At 41.6% G+C, this 15,962-nt stretch overlaps 1 protein-coding gene across 3 annotated transcripts in view; it reads right to left on the bottom strand.

The window, feature by feature from the left end:
• The window catches only part of LOC110538555 (nuclear GTPase SLIP-GC), a 35,704-nt gene extending 31,636 nt beyond the window's left edge, over nucleotides 1-4,068 (bottom strand). For all 3 annotated transcript variants that reach the window (XM_036941716.1, XM_036941717.1, XM_036941718.1), the window contains exon 1: nucleotides 3,926-4,068. The gene's annotated coding sequence lies outside the window, so the exon portion shown is untranslated. The remainder of the gene's footprint in view (nucleotides 1-3,925) is intronic.
• Between the last annotated feature and the right edge of the window lie 11,894 nt (nucleotides 4,069-15,962).

Raw genomic sequence — 15,962 nt, 5'->3', positions numbered from 1 at the left:
GACATGCCGACTCAGTCAAGGGCTTTTCTTTATTTTGTACTATTTTCTACATTGTAGAATACTAGTGAAGAAAATCAAAATTATGAAATGACACATATGGAGTGTTAAACAAATCAAAATATATTTTATATTTTAAATTCTTCAAGTAGCCACCCTTTGCTTTGATGACAACTTTACACACTCTTGGCATTCTCTCAACCAGCTTCGTGAGGAATGCTTTTCCAACAGTCTTGAAGGAATTTCCACATATGCTGAGCACTTGTTGGCTGCTTTTCCTTCACTCTGTGGTCCAACTCATCCCAAACCATCTCAATTAGGTTGAGGTTGGGTGATTGTGGAGGCCAGGTCATCTGATTCAGCACTCCATCACTCTCCTTCTTGGTCAAATAGACCTTACACAGCCTGGAAGTGTGTTTTGGGTCATTGTCCTGTTGAAAAACAAATGATAGTCCCACAAAGCTCAAACCAGATGGGATGGCATATCACTGCAGAATGCTGTGGTAGACATGCTGGTTAAGTGTGCATTGAATTCAAAATAAATCAGAGACGGTGTGGGAGTGCTTTGCTGGTGACACTATCACACCTCCTCCTCCATGCTTCACAGTGGGAACCAAACATGCAGAGATTATCCGTTCATCTACTCTGCGTCTCACAAAGACACGGCAGTTGGAACCAAAAATCTCAAATTTGCATTCATCAGACCAAAGGACAGATTTCCACTGCTCGTGTTTCTTGGCCCAAGCAAATCTCTTCTTATTATTGGTGTCCTTTAGTAGTGGTTTCTTTGAAGCAATTCGACCATGCAGGCCTGATTCACGTAGTCTCCTCTGAACAGCTGATGTTGAGATGTGTCGGTTACTTGAACTCTGTGAAGGATTTGTTTGGGCTGCAATCTGAACTTATACTCTGCAGCAGAGGTAACACTAGGGCTTCCTTTCCTGTGGCGGTACTCATGAAAGCCAGTTTCATCATAGCATTTGATGGTTTTTGCGACTGCACTTGAGGAAACTTGAAAAATTCTTGAAATGTTCCATATTGACTGCTCTTCATGTCTTGAAATAACGATGAACTGTCGTTTCTCTTTGCTTATTTGAGATGTTCTTGCCATAATATGGACTTTGTATTTTACCAAATAGGGCTATATTTTGTATACCACCCCTTCCTTGTCACAACACAACCGACTGGCTCAAATACATTAAGGAAAGAAATTCCACTAATTAACTTAACAAGGAACACCTGTTAATTAAAATGTATTCCATTTTGACGGCCTAGACAGAATGGCTATATAAGGAATGGAACATATAGGACCAAGGCCCTGCTACCATTATAACCTATACAGCTGTCAGATGTGCGTTAACAAGCAAGAACTGAGATGTAAAGATAATGGTGGAGAAAGGTCAAGAGGAGTTATTTTAGTATAGAGTAAAGACAGAATACTTTAAAGGCAGGGCTTGCTATGATTGTGATAAAGTCTAATTGAATCTACAAGTTCCCGTATCTGTGCAATTATTTGACTCAATGTTTTTCCACAACAGATGTTACTTAGATTGATGCACCAGTGGATCAATAGACTCTGAGGGGTTTAATTAGCTTCTTGATATGCCACACATGTCAGGTGGATGGATTATCTTGGCAAAGGAGAAACGCTCACTAACAGGGGTGTAATAAAAAAATACGCTTGGTAGCACTTTACCGTAATTTCCGGACTATAAGCCGCTACTTTTTTCCCACGCTTTGAACCTCTCGGTTTATACAATGACCCGGCTAATTTATGGATTTTTCCCGCTTTCACAAGATTCATGCCGCCAAAAAACTGAGCACCGTCACCTAATGTTACGTAAATCGAGCGCACTCAAACTTCCCATCATTCTGATTACAGTAGTCATTTTGTCACCCTCATCATGGCAAAGACACAGAGAAATGCATATGATGCAGCTTTCAAGTTGAAGGCGATCGATCTGGCTGTTGGAAAAGGAAATAGAGTTGCTGCACTGGAGCTTGGCCTTAATGAGTCGATGATAAGACGTTGGAAACAGCAGCGTGAGGAACTGACTCAGTGCAAAAAGACAACAAAAGCTTTCAGAGGGAAGAAAAGCAGATGGCCCGAACTAGAAAATGAGCTTGAAGACTGGGTCAACACACAGAGAGCAGACGGCCGAGGTGTTTCAACTGTGCAGATCCGACTGAAAGCCAAAACAATCGCCACCGCAATGAAGTTTGAGGATTTTAGAGGTGGACCATCGTGGTGTCTAAGATTTATGAGACGTAAAGGCCTGTCCATCAGGGTACGGACGAGTCTGTGTCAGCAGCTCCCTCCCGACTACGAGGAAAAAGTATCAAACTTCGGCAAATTCACCGATGTAAAGATAGCGGAGCATCCATTGTAACAAGCCGTGTTTTGTTTAAAAGCCTATTTATTTTTGTTACAAGCCGTGTTTCGTTTAAAGGCTGTGTAAAGTTAATTTGTTTCAATGTACCGGTAGGCACCTGCGGCTTATAGACATGTGCGGCTTATTTATGTACAAAATACATATATTTTTTTAATTCAGTGGGTGTGGTTTATATTCAGGTGCGCTTAATTGTCCAGAAATTACGGTACTTGAGACCAAGTGTCATAACACGTCACGACACAGTCATAACCATGCCATAGTTTGTCATAACAACTGACATAACTTGTCAAAACCTGTTAAAATATGGACATACCACTGTCATTCCACATATATTTAGACCTGTTGTGACATACATTGTTATTTTATGGTTTGATATGACTCCTACATAAGAGTGTCAAAACCCACAAAACCTACCACACATGGCAAATCATTCCATTACACCATAGCCTACGTGTCAACAGTATGTTTATGTTCTATACTTTTTATTTTATTTACCATATTAAAACATAATTGTAATTGCTCACACATTGATGTCAAACAAGTAAAGTATAGTGTATTTTCTACCAGTTTTTTCATAAAATGTATTTTCTACCAGTTTTTTAAAATATGATGAAAAAAAACATGACTGTAAAGAATTCATTACAACAATCAACAAAGCATTTAAGAAACAAACTTTCAAACAAAAGGAAACTTCTTGGCAGGGAACATTTTTAATTTGAGTGAATGTGGGTTTTGACACTCTTAGGCAGGTGTCATAACCAGCCATAAAATAATGCAATATATTTCCCTACAGGTGTAAATATATGGGCCATGACAGTGCTATGACCATATCATGGCAGGTTATGTCAGCTTGTAGCGGTATTTATTAGAGAGGGGTAAAGATACAGATTTTGTTCGGGCGCCAGGCAGGTATTAACCATGCCGAAAGGAAAAGAGTAGAATAGAGAGTACCACTACCAGACCACTGGTACCACTACCAGACCCACACACATCAGCAGAAGAGACTGCCTAGAGTGTAGCCTGTTTACCATATAGCCAGTGGAGAGAAAAGAGAATACACACCATATCACCTTTTCAGTTACTAGTCCAACGATCTAACCACTAGGCTACCCCGCATCCCCAAGGTGGGTGGGTGTTCATAAGCACAACAAGGGCCTTAACAATGTCCACAATCTTCTTGGCCACATGTCATTAGTTCACCCCACCTCAATACAGTTCAAATAAAAATACACAACTTGCAAGCAACCTTTTAACTCAAATGTCCACCCAAATACTTCTGGCAGGGCAATAATAGTCCAGCTCTAATGAACTTCAAGGAGAAGTGCATTTGAAAAATAGAAAGTATGTTGCAGGGTAAAGCACTGGAACGATAGAGGGAAGAGAAAGAGAAAAAGAGAACAAGAGAGATCTTAGCTGTGGTTTCAGGCGTGGTGGTGTACTGTCTGACCGTCCGATGGTTTGTTGGTTTGTATGTCAAAGTACAGATGAAAGTATAACACATTGAACATGGAAATAAAAATAGATTATATTCTTACATTGAAAAAAGGTGCTCAAGAAATGATGCCTATCTTCGTCAATCCTTCATGGCGTTCTGCTGTTTTGCCTGCTAAACTGACTAAGACTCTCTATCTCTTTCTCTTTTTCTCTCTCTCACTCGCTCTGTCACTTTCTCACTCACTCTCACACACAGGCACAGACATGTGGGTTGACCACTTTTTACTTTCACTCTCGATTCTGCAAAATCAAGTGTGTCCTTCCCTGAAGCAAAGGCTGGGGGATAATGAAACAACTTTTTGCAGTATTTTGCATTACCTTTTGCATTATTATTTTTAGTTTAGTTTATTAATTTGACCATTTAAAAAAAAACAAGCACACATAAAACTTGAAAAAGCCGTACATGCACATGAATAAAATCATCAAGGATAACACACAATAAAGTCTGGGACTTATTTCCATTGTGGTCCTCATGAGACAAGATGGCTAGACAAGATCAAACACAGTATGGCAGTGAAATAATAAAACAGAAACAGAGAAGAAGAACATCTATCTCATCATTCCAGTTACATCATAGGGGTTATTCATATGTTTAGCCCTGAATCAACCTAGAAGGTCTATTTGTCATGTATGATGAGACATAAGTGGGACGCTGTCGTTTTTTGACGATTTTTTGAAAAACGTCCAAAATGACCAGGGGCGCCCCCTTTTGGATGGGGTGCTCCCTACCCAACTGTGGACCCCTTGCACCCCCATAGGCATTTAAAAAAAAAAAAAAAAATTGAAAATGTGCTCTTGGTAACCCGTTTCAATCACCAGGCGCACGGCTGTCCATTTGCAAAATGCTTCAATGGGCATTTACCATCACGAATTTGACATGTGTCAGTTTATATTAGTTTGTATTAGTTTGTGTCAGTAGGGTAGAGAGAGGAAAAGGGGGGAGGGCGTATTTATGACTGTCATAAACCTACCCCCAGGCCAGCGTCATGACAATACACACACATGCATACTGACTCCACACACACACATACACACACACACAAACACACACACACACACACACTCTTCACATACATTGCTGCTACTCTTTTTATTTGATATCCTGATTGCCTAGTCACTTTTCTAAACAGGTAAATAATTCACCTCATGGAACAGCAGGGACTGTGAAGAGTCAAACAAACGTACAGACACATGCATACGCACACATTGTGATATTGTTGTAAAGTGGTATTAGACATTTTGAATTGTGGATATGTAGTGGTGTAATAATGACCTCCTTCCTATAGGCTGTCTCATTGTTGTCAGGGATCAGGCCTACCACTGTTGTGTCATCGGCAAACTTAATGATGGTGTTGAAGTCGTGCCTGATAGTGCAGTCATGAGTGGACAGGGAGTACAGGAGGGGACTGAGTACGCACCCTTGAAGGGCCCCCGTGTTGAGGATCAGCGAGACAGATGTGTTGTTACCTACAATTACAATCTGGGTGCGGCCCGTCAGGAAGTCCAGGATCCAGTTGCAGCGGAAGGTGTTTAGTCCCAGTGTCCTTAGCTTATTGATGAGCTTTGAGGGCACTATGGTGTTGAACCCGGAGCTGTAGTCAATGAATACCATTCTCACATAGGTGTTCCTTTTGTCCAGGTGCGAAAGGGCAGTGTGGAGTGCAATAGAGATTGCATCATCTGTGGATCTGTTAGTGCAGTATGCAAATTGGAGTGGGTTTAAGGTTTCTGGGATAATGGTGTTGATGTGAGCTATGACCAGCTTTTCAAAGCACTTCATGGCTACAGATGTGAGTGCTATTGGTCAGTAATCATTTAGGCAGGTTATTTTAGTATTCTTGGGCACAGGGACTATGCTGGTCTGCTTAAAACATGTTGGTATTACAGACTTGGACATGAAGATGTTGAAAATGTCAGTGAAGACACTTGCCAGTTGGTCAGCGCATGCTCGCAGTACACATCCTGGTAATCCATCTGGTAATCTCTGCAGCCTTGTGAATGTTGATCTGTTTAAATATCTTTCCCACATCGGCTGCGGAGAGCGTGATCACACAGTCTTCCAAAAAACCTGGTGCTCTCATGCATATTTCAGTGTTATTTGCCTTCTAATGTTTTATTGAACCTTTATTTAACTAGGCAAGTCAGTAAAGAACATGTTCTTACTTACAATGACAGCCTAGGAACAGTGAGTTAACTGCCTTGTTCAGGGGCAGAATGACAGATTTTTACATTGTCTGCTTGGGGATTCGATCTAGCAACGTTTCGGTTACTGGCCCAATGCTCTAACCACTACCTGCTCTAACCGCTACCTGCCGCCCCAGATTACAGGCAACCGAGGCCTTAGCGAGCATAGAAGTAGTTTAGCTTGTCTGGTAGGCTTGTGTCACTGGGCAGCTCTTGGCTGTGCTTCCCTTTGTAGTCTGTAATGATTTGCAAGCCCTGCCACATCCGACAAGCGTCGGAGCCAGTGTAGTTCGATTCGATCTTAGTCCTTTATTGATGCTTTGCCTGTTTGATGGTTTGTCGGAGGGCATAGTGGGATTTCATATAAGCTTCCGGGGGATTTCATATAAGCTTTCTAGCCTTTAGCTCAGTGCGGCTGTTGCCTGTAATCCATGGCTTCTGGTTGGGGTATGTACGTCTCGTCACTGTGGGGACGACGTAATCGATGCACTTATTGATGAAGCCAATGACTGATGTGGTGTACTCCTCAATGCCATCGGAGGAATCACGGAATATATTCCAGTCTGTGCTAGCAAAACAGTCCTGTAGCTTAGCATCTGCTTCATCTGATCACTTTTTTATTGACAGAGTCAATAATGCTTCCTGCTTAATATTTTTCTTGTAAGCAGGAATCAGGAGGATAGAGTTCTGGTCAGATTTGCCAAATGGTGGGCAAGGGAGAGCTTTGTACTTGTCTCTGTGTGTAGAGTATAGGTGGTGTAAAAAATGCTTCCCCCTGGTTGCATGTTTAACATGCTGATAGAAATGAGGTAAAACTGATTTAAGTTTCCCTGCATTTAAGTTCACGGCCACTGGGAGCGCCGCCTCTGGATGAGTGTAATTCCTGTTAGTTTATTGCGGAATACAGCTCATTGAGGTTTTAGTGCCAGCGTCGGTCTGTGGTGGTATGTAGATAGCTATGAAGAATACAGATGGAAACTCTCTAGGTAGTGTGGTCTACAGTTTATCATGAGATACTCTACCTCAGGGGAGCAAAACCTTGAGACTTCCTTAGACATCTTGCTACTGTTTACATGTATGCATAGGCCCCCGCCCTGTGTCTTACCAGAGGCCGCTGTTCTGTCCTGCTGATGGAGTGTATAACCCGCCAGCTGTATATTCTTAATGTTGTCGGTCAGCCACAAGTTGGTGGAACATAAGATATTACAGTTTTTAATGTCTCGTTAGTAGGATATACGTGCTTTCAGTTTGTCCCATTTATTTTCCAGCGATTGAACATCAGCTAGCAGGATGGAAGGCAAGGACAGATTAGCCACTCGTCGCCTGATCCTCACAAGGCACCCAGATCTCTTTCCACAAAATGTATTTTTCCTTCTCAAGCGTATCACGGGGATCTGGGCATGGTTAGGTGTCTGTAGTATATTCCTCGCGTCCGACTCATTGAAGAAGAACTCCTCGTCCAATTTGAGTTGAGTAATCACAGTTATTTTCTGTCATAAGAGACGGTAACGGCAACATTATGTACAAAACAAGTTACGAACAATGCAAAAAAACGAACAAATTAGCATGGTTTAAGAGCCGATAAGACTGCCTCCCCTCCGGCGCCATCATCCAGCACTATACCACTGTATATATTAAATAGAACGTTTCTTCATTCTGTAGTTAAACAGATAAGATGAAAGGAAAAAAACATAAAATCATAGCCATGCAAATTCCATTGAGAAACATTGGCAGTTGAATGGCCTTACTGAAGAGCTCAGTCACTTTCAATGTGGCACTGTTATAGGATGACACCGTTCCAACAAGTCAGTTCGTAATTTAAGTGCTGTTATAGTGGAAACGTCTAGGAGCAACAACGGTTCAGCCGGGAAGTGGTAGGCCACACAAGCTCACAGCACTGGACCGCCGAGTGCTGAAGTGCGTAACGTGTAAAAGTAATCTGTCCTCGGTTGCAACACTCACTACACAGTTCCAATCTGCTGCTGGAAGCAACGTCACCACAAGAACTGTTCGTTGGGAGCTTCATGAAATGGGTTTCCATGGCAGAGTAGCCGCACACAAGCCTAAGATCACCTTTGCGCAATGCCAAGCGTCGGCTGGGGTGGTGTAAAGCTCACACCATTGGACTCTGGAGCAGTGGAAACGCTCTCTGGCTGTTTTTCATGGTTCGGGCATGCCCCTTAGTTCCAGTGAAGGGAAATCTTAATGCTACAGCATACAATGACATTCTAGATGATTCTGTGTTTCCAACTTTGTGGCAAAAGTTTGGGGAAGGCCCTTTCCTGTTTCAGTATGACAATGCCCCTGTGCACAAGTGGGGTTCAGAAATGGTTTGTCAAGATCGGTGTGGCTTCCAACTTGACTGGCCTGCACAAAGCTCTGACCTCAACCCCATCGAACACCTTTGGGATGAATTGGAACACCGACTGAGAGCCAGGTCTAATCGCCCAACATCAGTCCCTGACATCATTAATGCTCTTGTGGCTGAATGGAAGCAAGTCCCACCAACAATGTTCCAACAAAGCCTTCCCAGAAGAGTGGTGGCTGTTATCGGAGCAAAGGGGGACGAACTCCATATTAATGCCTATTATTTTGGAATGAGATGTTCGATGAGCAGGTGTCCACATACTTTTGGTCATGTAGTGTATGTATGTATACAGTATAACATGCTGATCCAAACATTTATCCTAGTGTTTATCATTATCCAGTTCCTTCTACCCATAACCTTTACATACCTAATATTAAACATGAAGTCATTGTACTGTTGGGTTAGTTAAAGGTGCATATCAAATAGGCAATGACAGAGAAGAGAAAATACATTGAGACAAAAAACCAAAACATTCTTTATGATTATCTAATTAGCCTGCAAATCCCAGATTGACTGTGCTCTTGGACAGGCTTTTCTTGATCAGGCAGTTGTTGCTGCATTGGTGCTGCTGGGCAATTTCTCATAGCACTTCTTCATCTCTTCATATTCCTCAGAGACATCTGCAAAGAAGCATTTTATTTTTTATTTTATTTCACCTTTATTTAATCAGGTAGGCTAGTTGAGAACAAGTCTCAGTCTCCTTTGCAACTGTGACCTGGCCAAGATAAAGCAAAGCAGTTAGACACATACAACAACACAGAGTTACACATGGAATAAACAGACATACAATCAATAATACAGTAGAAAAATCTATATACAGCATGTGCAAATGAGGTAAGATAAGAGAGGTAAGGCAATAAATAGGCCATGGTGGCGAAGTAATTACAATATAGCAATTAAACACTGGAATGGTATATGTGCAGAAGACGAATGTGCAAGTAGAGATACTGGGGTGCTTTTTAAAAAATACAGTATGGGGATGAGGTAGTTGGATGGGCTGTTTACAGATGGGCTATGTACAGGTGCAGTGATCTGAGAGCTGCTCTGACAGCTGGTGCTTAAAGCTAGTGAGGGAGATATGAGTCTCCAGCTTCAGTGATTTTTGCAGTTCGTTCCAGTCATTGGCAGCAGAGAACTTGAAGGAAAGGCGGCCATAGGAGGAATTGGCTTTGGGGGTGATCAGTGAGATATACCTGCTGGAGCGCGTGCTACAGATGGGTGCTGCTATGGTGACCAGTGAGCTGAGATAAGGCGGGGCTTTACATAGTAGAGACTTGTAGATGACCTGAAGCCAGTGGGTTTGGCGAAGAGTATGAAGCGAGGACCAGCCAACGAGAGTGTACAGGTTGCAGTGGTGGGTAGTATATGGGGCTTTGGTGACAAAATGGATGGCACTGTGATAGACTGCATCCAATTTGTTGAGTAGAGTGTTGGAGGCTATTTTATAAATTACATTGCCGAAGTTGAGGATAGGTAGGAATGTCAGTTTTACGAGGGTATGTTTGGCAGCATGAGTGAAGGATGCTTTGTTGCGAAATAGGAAGCCGATTCTAGATTTAATTTTGGATTGGAGATGCTTAATGTGAGTCTGGAAGGAGAGTTTACAGTCTAACCAGACACCTAGGTAATTGTAGTTGTCCACATATTCTAAGTCAGAACCGTCCAGGGTAGTGATGTTGGACGGGCGGGCAGGTGCTGGCAGTGATCGGTTGAAGAGCATGTATTTAGTTTTACTTGCATTTAAGAGCAGTTGGAGGCCAGGGAATGAGAGTTGTATAGCATTGAAGCTCGTCGGGAGGTTAGTTAACACAGTGTCCAAAGAAGGGCCAGAAGTATACAGAATGGTGTCGTCTGCGTAAAGGTGGATCAGAGAATCACCAGCAGCAAGAGCGACAACATTGATGTATACAGAGAAGAGAGTCGGCCCAATAATTGAACCCTGTGTGTGTGTTGAAACTTTCAGTATACTTTCAGTTCCTGTTGATACTATGTTTCAGTCTTACTTCTGCTAGCACATGGTAGATATAGGAGGAAGAAGGATTGGGAAACTAACTGCAAATAACAATAAGCTGAACTCCACCTAGCAGAGACATCTTTGTAATAGCAACTATTAATTATGAGCTTATATGGTATTAAAGTTAAGGGACATCACCCTGGGCGGGGTGATCCTCAGTAGGGGATAAAAAGGGAAAACACCATCTTTTGTACTGAGTGTCTAGCTTGCAAATTACTGTAAGTGTCTACTCCAGGTTGCAATCCTTATTAAACAAGCTAACCTCTGATCAAAGAAGTGTCCTGTGGTCAAACACCTCCCTCTGCAACTGGATCCTAAACTTCCTGACGGGCCAACCACAGGTGGTAAGGGTAGGTAACAACACTCCCGCCACGCTGATCCTCAACACGGGGGCCCTTTAGGAGTGCTTGCTCAGTCCCCTCCTGTACTCCCTGTTCACTCATGACTGCATGGCCAGGCATCAAGTTTGCTGATGACACAACAGCAGTAGGCCTGATCACCTACAAAGACGAGACAGCCTATAGGGACGAGGTCAGAGACCTGGCCGTGTGGTGCCAGGACAACAACTTCTCCCTCAACATGATCACGACAAAGGAGATGCTTGTGGACTACAGGAAAATTGAGGACCGAGCACACCCCCATTCTCATCGATGGGGCTGTAGTGGAGCAGGTTGAGAGCTTCAAGTTCCTTGGTGTCCACATCAACAACAAACTATCATGGTCCAAACACACCAAGACAGTCTTGAAGAGGGCACGAGAAAACCTATTCCTCTTCAGGAGACTTAAAAGATTTGGCATGGGTCCTCAGATCCTCAAAAAGTTCTACAGCTGCACCATCAAGAGCTGGTTGCATCACTGCTTGGTACGGCAACTGCTCTGCCTCCAACCGCAAGGCTCTACAGAGGGTAGTGGCACTACAGAGGCACTACAGAGGGTAGTGCGTACAGCCCAGTACATCACCGGGTCCAAGCTTCCTGGACCTCTATACCAGGCAGTGTCAGAAGAAGGCCCTAAAAATGGTCAAAGACTCCAGCTACACTAGTCATAGACTGTTCTCTCTGTTACCGCACAGCAAGCGGTACCGGAGCGTCAAGTCTAGTTCCAAAATACTTCTTAATAGCTTCTACCCCCAAGCCATAAGACTCCTGAACAGCTAATCAAATGGCTACCCAGACTATTTGCATTGTCCCCCCCCCCTATTTTACACTGCTGCTACTCTCTGTTTATCTATGCGTAGTCACTTTAACTCTACCGACATGTACAGATTACTTGTAGTTTTTCATGTTGTTTGTCTGTCATTTTTGTAATGACTTGGTGCTGCCTATCTTGGCCAAGACGCTCTTGAAAAATAGATTTTAAATCTCAATGAGCCCTTCCTGGTTAAATAAAGGTTATATAAAATAAATAAATAAAACATTTCACTGTAAGGTCTACCTGTTGTATTCGGCACAAATTACAAATAAAGTTTGATTTGATTTAGTATATTCCTCACCGTGAAAACAGTTGATGGGACTGGAAAACTGGTCATTTAGCTAATAATCATTGGTAGTGATTGGCGAAATCATTCTACTTAAATACTTCATGGCCAAATCAACTAAAATCCACTGAAATCAACTCAATATTCAGTTTGACCTTACTTAAAGGTGATTTGGCCATTTTAAAAAGGTTGTTTATATTTAGAACAGATTTGTAATATCTGTAAAACATCACTTACTCATCCTACTACTAATTTAATTCATGCTGCCACTTATTTGAAGTAAAAAAATAACTTGCGAATCTCTTACATTTCCTTATCTCATTTGCAGTAATGTTAGCATTCAATTATCACCTTACAAGATCTGAATCAAACCCATTTTACCCCCAATTAATATCATTTATTTTAATGATGCTACTTATTTAAAGCCATTTCAGGCATTTCTAAGCAGTTTCAGAAACCTATTTCACAAAGAAATTTAAATGACCAATTAATTGTCTTTCCTGTAAATGAGCCCACATTGATCAACTAAGAGTTTACCGTGAAATGTTGGTAAACAAAAATATGCTGATACTTTAAAGGCAAAATTCTACAAATGTATTCTGTGCTACTTACTCACCTCTCTACAGCAAACAAACACACTGAACAATGTATGTGGTGTTGGGTAAAGGAGTACAGCAGGATGGGTGTTGCTGTTCTTTGACTTGTTCTGACTAGTTTTCAGATTCAAGCTACAATAAAACACCTCAGTGTGGTAGTTAACCCTAATTTCCCCTCTATAAAATATAATGACCTTGCTCAGTATATTACTGTGATTGAACAATAGTGCTTAAACTAATTTAAACTAATTCAAAATCCTGTCATACAATAACTTTGGCTTTATTCAGCTACATAATTTCTTGGCTGTAACATGATCATGTAAAAAATGTAATGTTTCTGTATCTGTAAATCTGTATCTGTAATTAGTGTATCTATTCTAAATACACGGGTAATAAGACGTTCTGACGGGCAGATGTGGAAATTAGTGCAGAAACTTTGGAGGCCACTTTCTCAAGTTTAAGTATGCAGTTAGTTATGTATTAACATTCAGAGGGATAAATTCCACAGACAAATGTTGAAATACAGGAGAAGATAAACATGGAACTGGACATGAAGTTATGAGGATGTAGAAGTGAACATCGTTTTTACAAACACAATATAATAACACACTTTTCATAACTTAACAAGAAGAAGAGAAACTTTGGGATCAACATTTTCAATACAGTGTTTATTTCCAGTCTTGTGAAATGTTGAGCATGGACAACATTTCCCTTCACAAACATACAGTACCTGCTGTAAGAAATATAATAACAAAGAAACATGTGGTTTTAAGTAAAGAGTCACATCCTAATGTATGTACTAATCAGTCACACCTCACCTTTAAACTCTGTCAAAGCAAAATACAGTAGACCAAAACACTGTTTTTACAATCATGTTGGAATAATGGAGCACCTACTGTGTGGGGAGCATCAGTTGAGGCTAGTTCTCTGTCACAACTGAATTTAACATTATTTGGTTGGGTTTATTTGTTCATAAAAAGTGTGAAATAGTCTAAAGAATCTAAGGTCCAGTCACTCAGGTGGGTTTTAGTATTAAACGTCATTATTAACTGGGCGTAGAGAATATTTAAAAACATGTATGCGTTTCATAAAAGTGAAAATCACAGTGGATAGAAAATGAATCGACCTCCTCATTCTGAGACCACACCTAAGCACAGTTGTCTATTTAAATACTTGTCTTTTCACAGACTTAAACCCTTTTGAAGGCTTTATGCAGAAACACAGGTGTTTTTGAATGATTCCCCATTCAAGAGCATTGGTGGAAGTTTTGGGGATATTGGTTTCTCAATGGGTCAGTGTAGTTTCACATTTCAATCTGCTCTTTCCACAAAGGTTTCATGTGAGCATATTCAGAAATTACATGATCTAAATTTGCATTTACTTCCCCTTGAGTTTGTTTAAATAATTTCCCCATGGACAGTCTGGTTCTCTATCTGACATACTACTCTTCTTAATACTGTCAGAGATAGTTGTATTGAGAGAGAGAGAGAGCCCATTCTGGCTCTAACCAGAATAGGTATCATCATACAGGCAGAAAAACTTGTTCAGGTGTGTTGGACCGGAAAGTTAGTGAATTCTTAAACTGTCTATGGTTGATTGACACACTGGTGCGTAAACCTAATGAACATTTTTTAAATCCCATCAAAATCCATCAGTTTAAGCTGGAGATATGTCTCAATCCACCACTTCCGCATCTGCGGTGAAAGGTGTCAGAGCTAGAGAGATGTTTGTCAGACCATGAGACATCCCATCTGCGGTGAAAGGTGTCAGAGCTAGAGAGATGTTTGTCAGACCATGAGACATCCCATCTGCGGTGAAAGGTGTCAGAGCTAGAGAGATGTTTGTCAGACCATGAGACATCCCATCTGCGGTGAAAGGTGTCAGAGCTAGAGAGATGTTTGTCAGACCATGAGACATCCCATCTGCGGTGAAAGGTGTCAGAGCTAGAGAGATGTTTGTCAGACCATGAGACATCCCATCTGCAGTGAAAGGTGTCAGAGCTAGAGAGATGTTTGTCAGACCATGAGACATCCCATCTGCGGTGAAAGGTGTCAGAGCTAGAGAGATGTTTGTCAGACCATGAGACATCCCATCTGCGGTGAAAGGTGTCAGAGCTAGAGAGATGTTTGTCAGACCATGAGACATCCCATCTGCAGTGAAAGGTGTCAGAGCTAGAGAGATGTTTGTCAGACCATGAGACATCCCGAAAATCTGTTTTCCTGAAAACTTCTGTAGTGTCAGAACATTTTAGCCTACAGAGTATTATGACCACTCTATGGAAAGGGGAGACTCTCACAATACGTTTTGCTCCATGACCCTCACAAGTGTCACAGGACTCATCTATAGGTAACCGGTACCGGGTTAAAATCATGAATGGAAGAATGAAGGTACTTTTGTGCCCAGAAAAGGGGCAAATTATGTGTAAAATAAATAAATAAATAAATACAAATATATATATACACACACTACCGTTCAACAGTTTGGGGTCACTAAGAAATGTCCTTGTTTTTGTCCATTAAAATAACATCAAATTGATCAGAAATGCAGTGTAGACATTGTTAATGTTGTAAATGACCATTGTTGCTGGAAACGGCTGATTTTCTTGGAATATCTGCATAGGCGTACTGAGGCCCATTATCAGCAACCATCACTCCTGTGTTCCAATGGCACGTTGTGTTAGCTAATCCAAGTTTATCATTTTAAAATGCTAATTGATCATTAGAAAACCCTTTTGCCACAAGTACATTAGAGTGTCTAGTTTGATAAACAGACACCTCACAAGTCCTCAACTGGCAGCGTCATTAAATAGTACCCCCAAAACACCAGTCTCAACATCAACAGTGAAGGGTGTCAGAGGAAAAATGGCAAGATCATGTTATAATACTTGTATTACATCAAATGGTTGTTTTATTCAACATAACAGAGTATTCTGTTAACTACTGTGTGTGTGTTCTACTGAGGATGGGCCTCTGGGAGATAACACTGACAGGAGATTTACCATGTCTTTTGGGTGATAAAACCTAAAGAACATTCCAGAGCATGAGTTAATGTTTCTGTTCTATACCATACCAGGGAGAGATGGTTCCAGTTTGGAGTCGGAGGGCCAGATACTGGTCATTTCATAGTAAAGAAATGAACCACCACATTTGGCGACGAGGATGTGATGTGAGTCTTCACTTGGTGACCGCTCCTGACGACATAGGGAAATCGTGCACGAGGGATCCCTCAAACGTGGGATCTCAGGGAGACCACTGCATCATTGATGGTACCCAAGAGCACAGTGGCCTCCATCATTGTCCAATGGAAAAAGTTTGGAACCACCAACACGCTTTCTAGAGCTGGCCGCCCGGCCAAAATGAGCAATCGGGGGAGAAGAGCCTTGGTCAGGGAGAACCCGATGGTCACTCTATAAGAGCTCCAGAGTTAATCTGTGGAGATG

Source organism: Oncorhynchus mykiss, chromosome 13, assembly GCF_013265735.2.
Source record: "Oncorhynchus mykiss isolate Arlee chromosome 13, USDA_OmykA_1.1, whole genome shotgun sequence".
Classification (NCBI taxonomy): domain Eukaryota; kingdom Metazoa; phylum Chordata; class Actinopteri; order Salmoniformes; family Salmonidae; genus Oncorhynchus; species Oncorhynchus mykiss.
The sequence above is the reverse complement of the archived record's forward strand: the minus strand, read 5'-3'. Positions and strand labels throughout refer to the sequence as shown.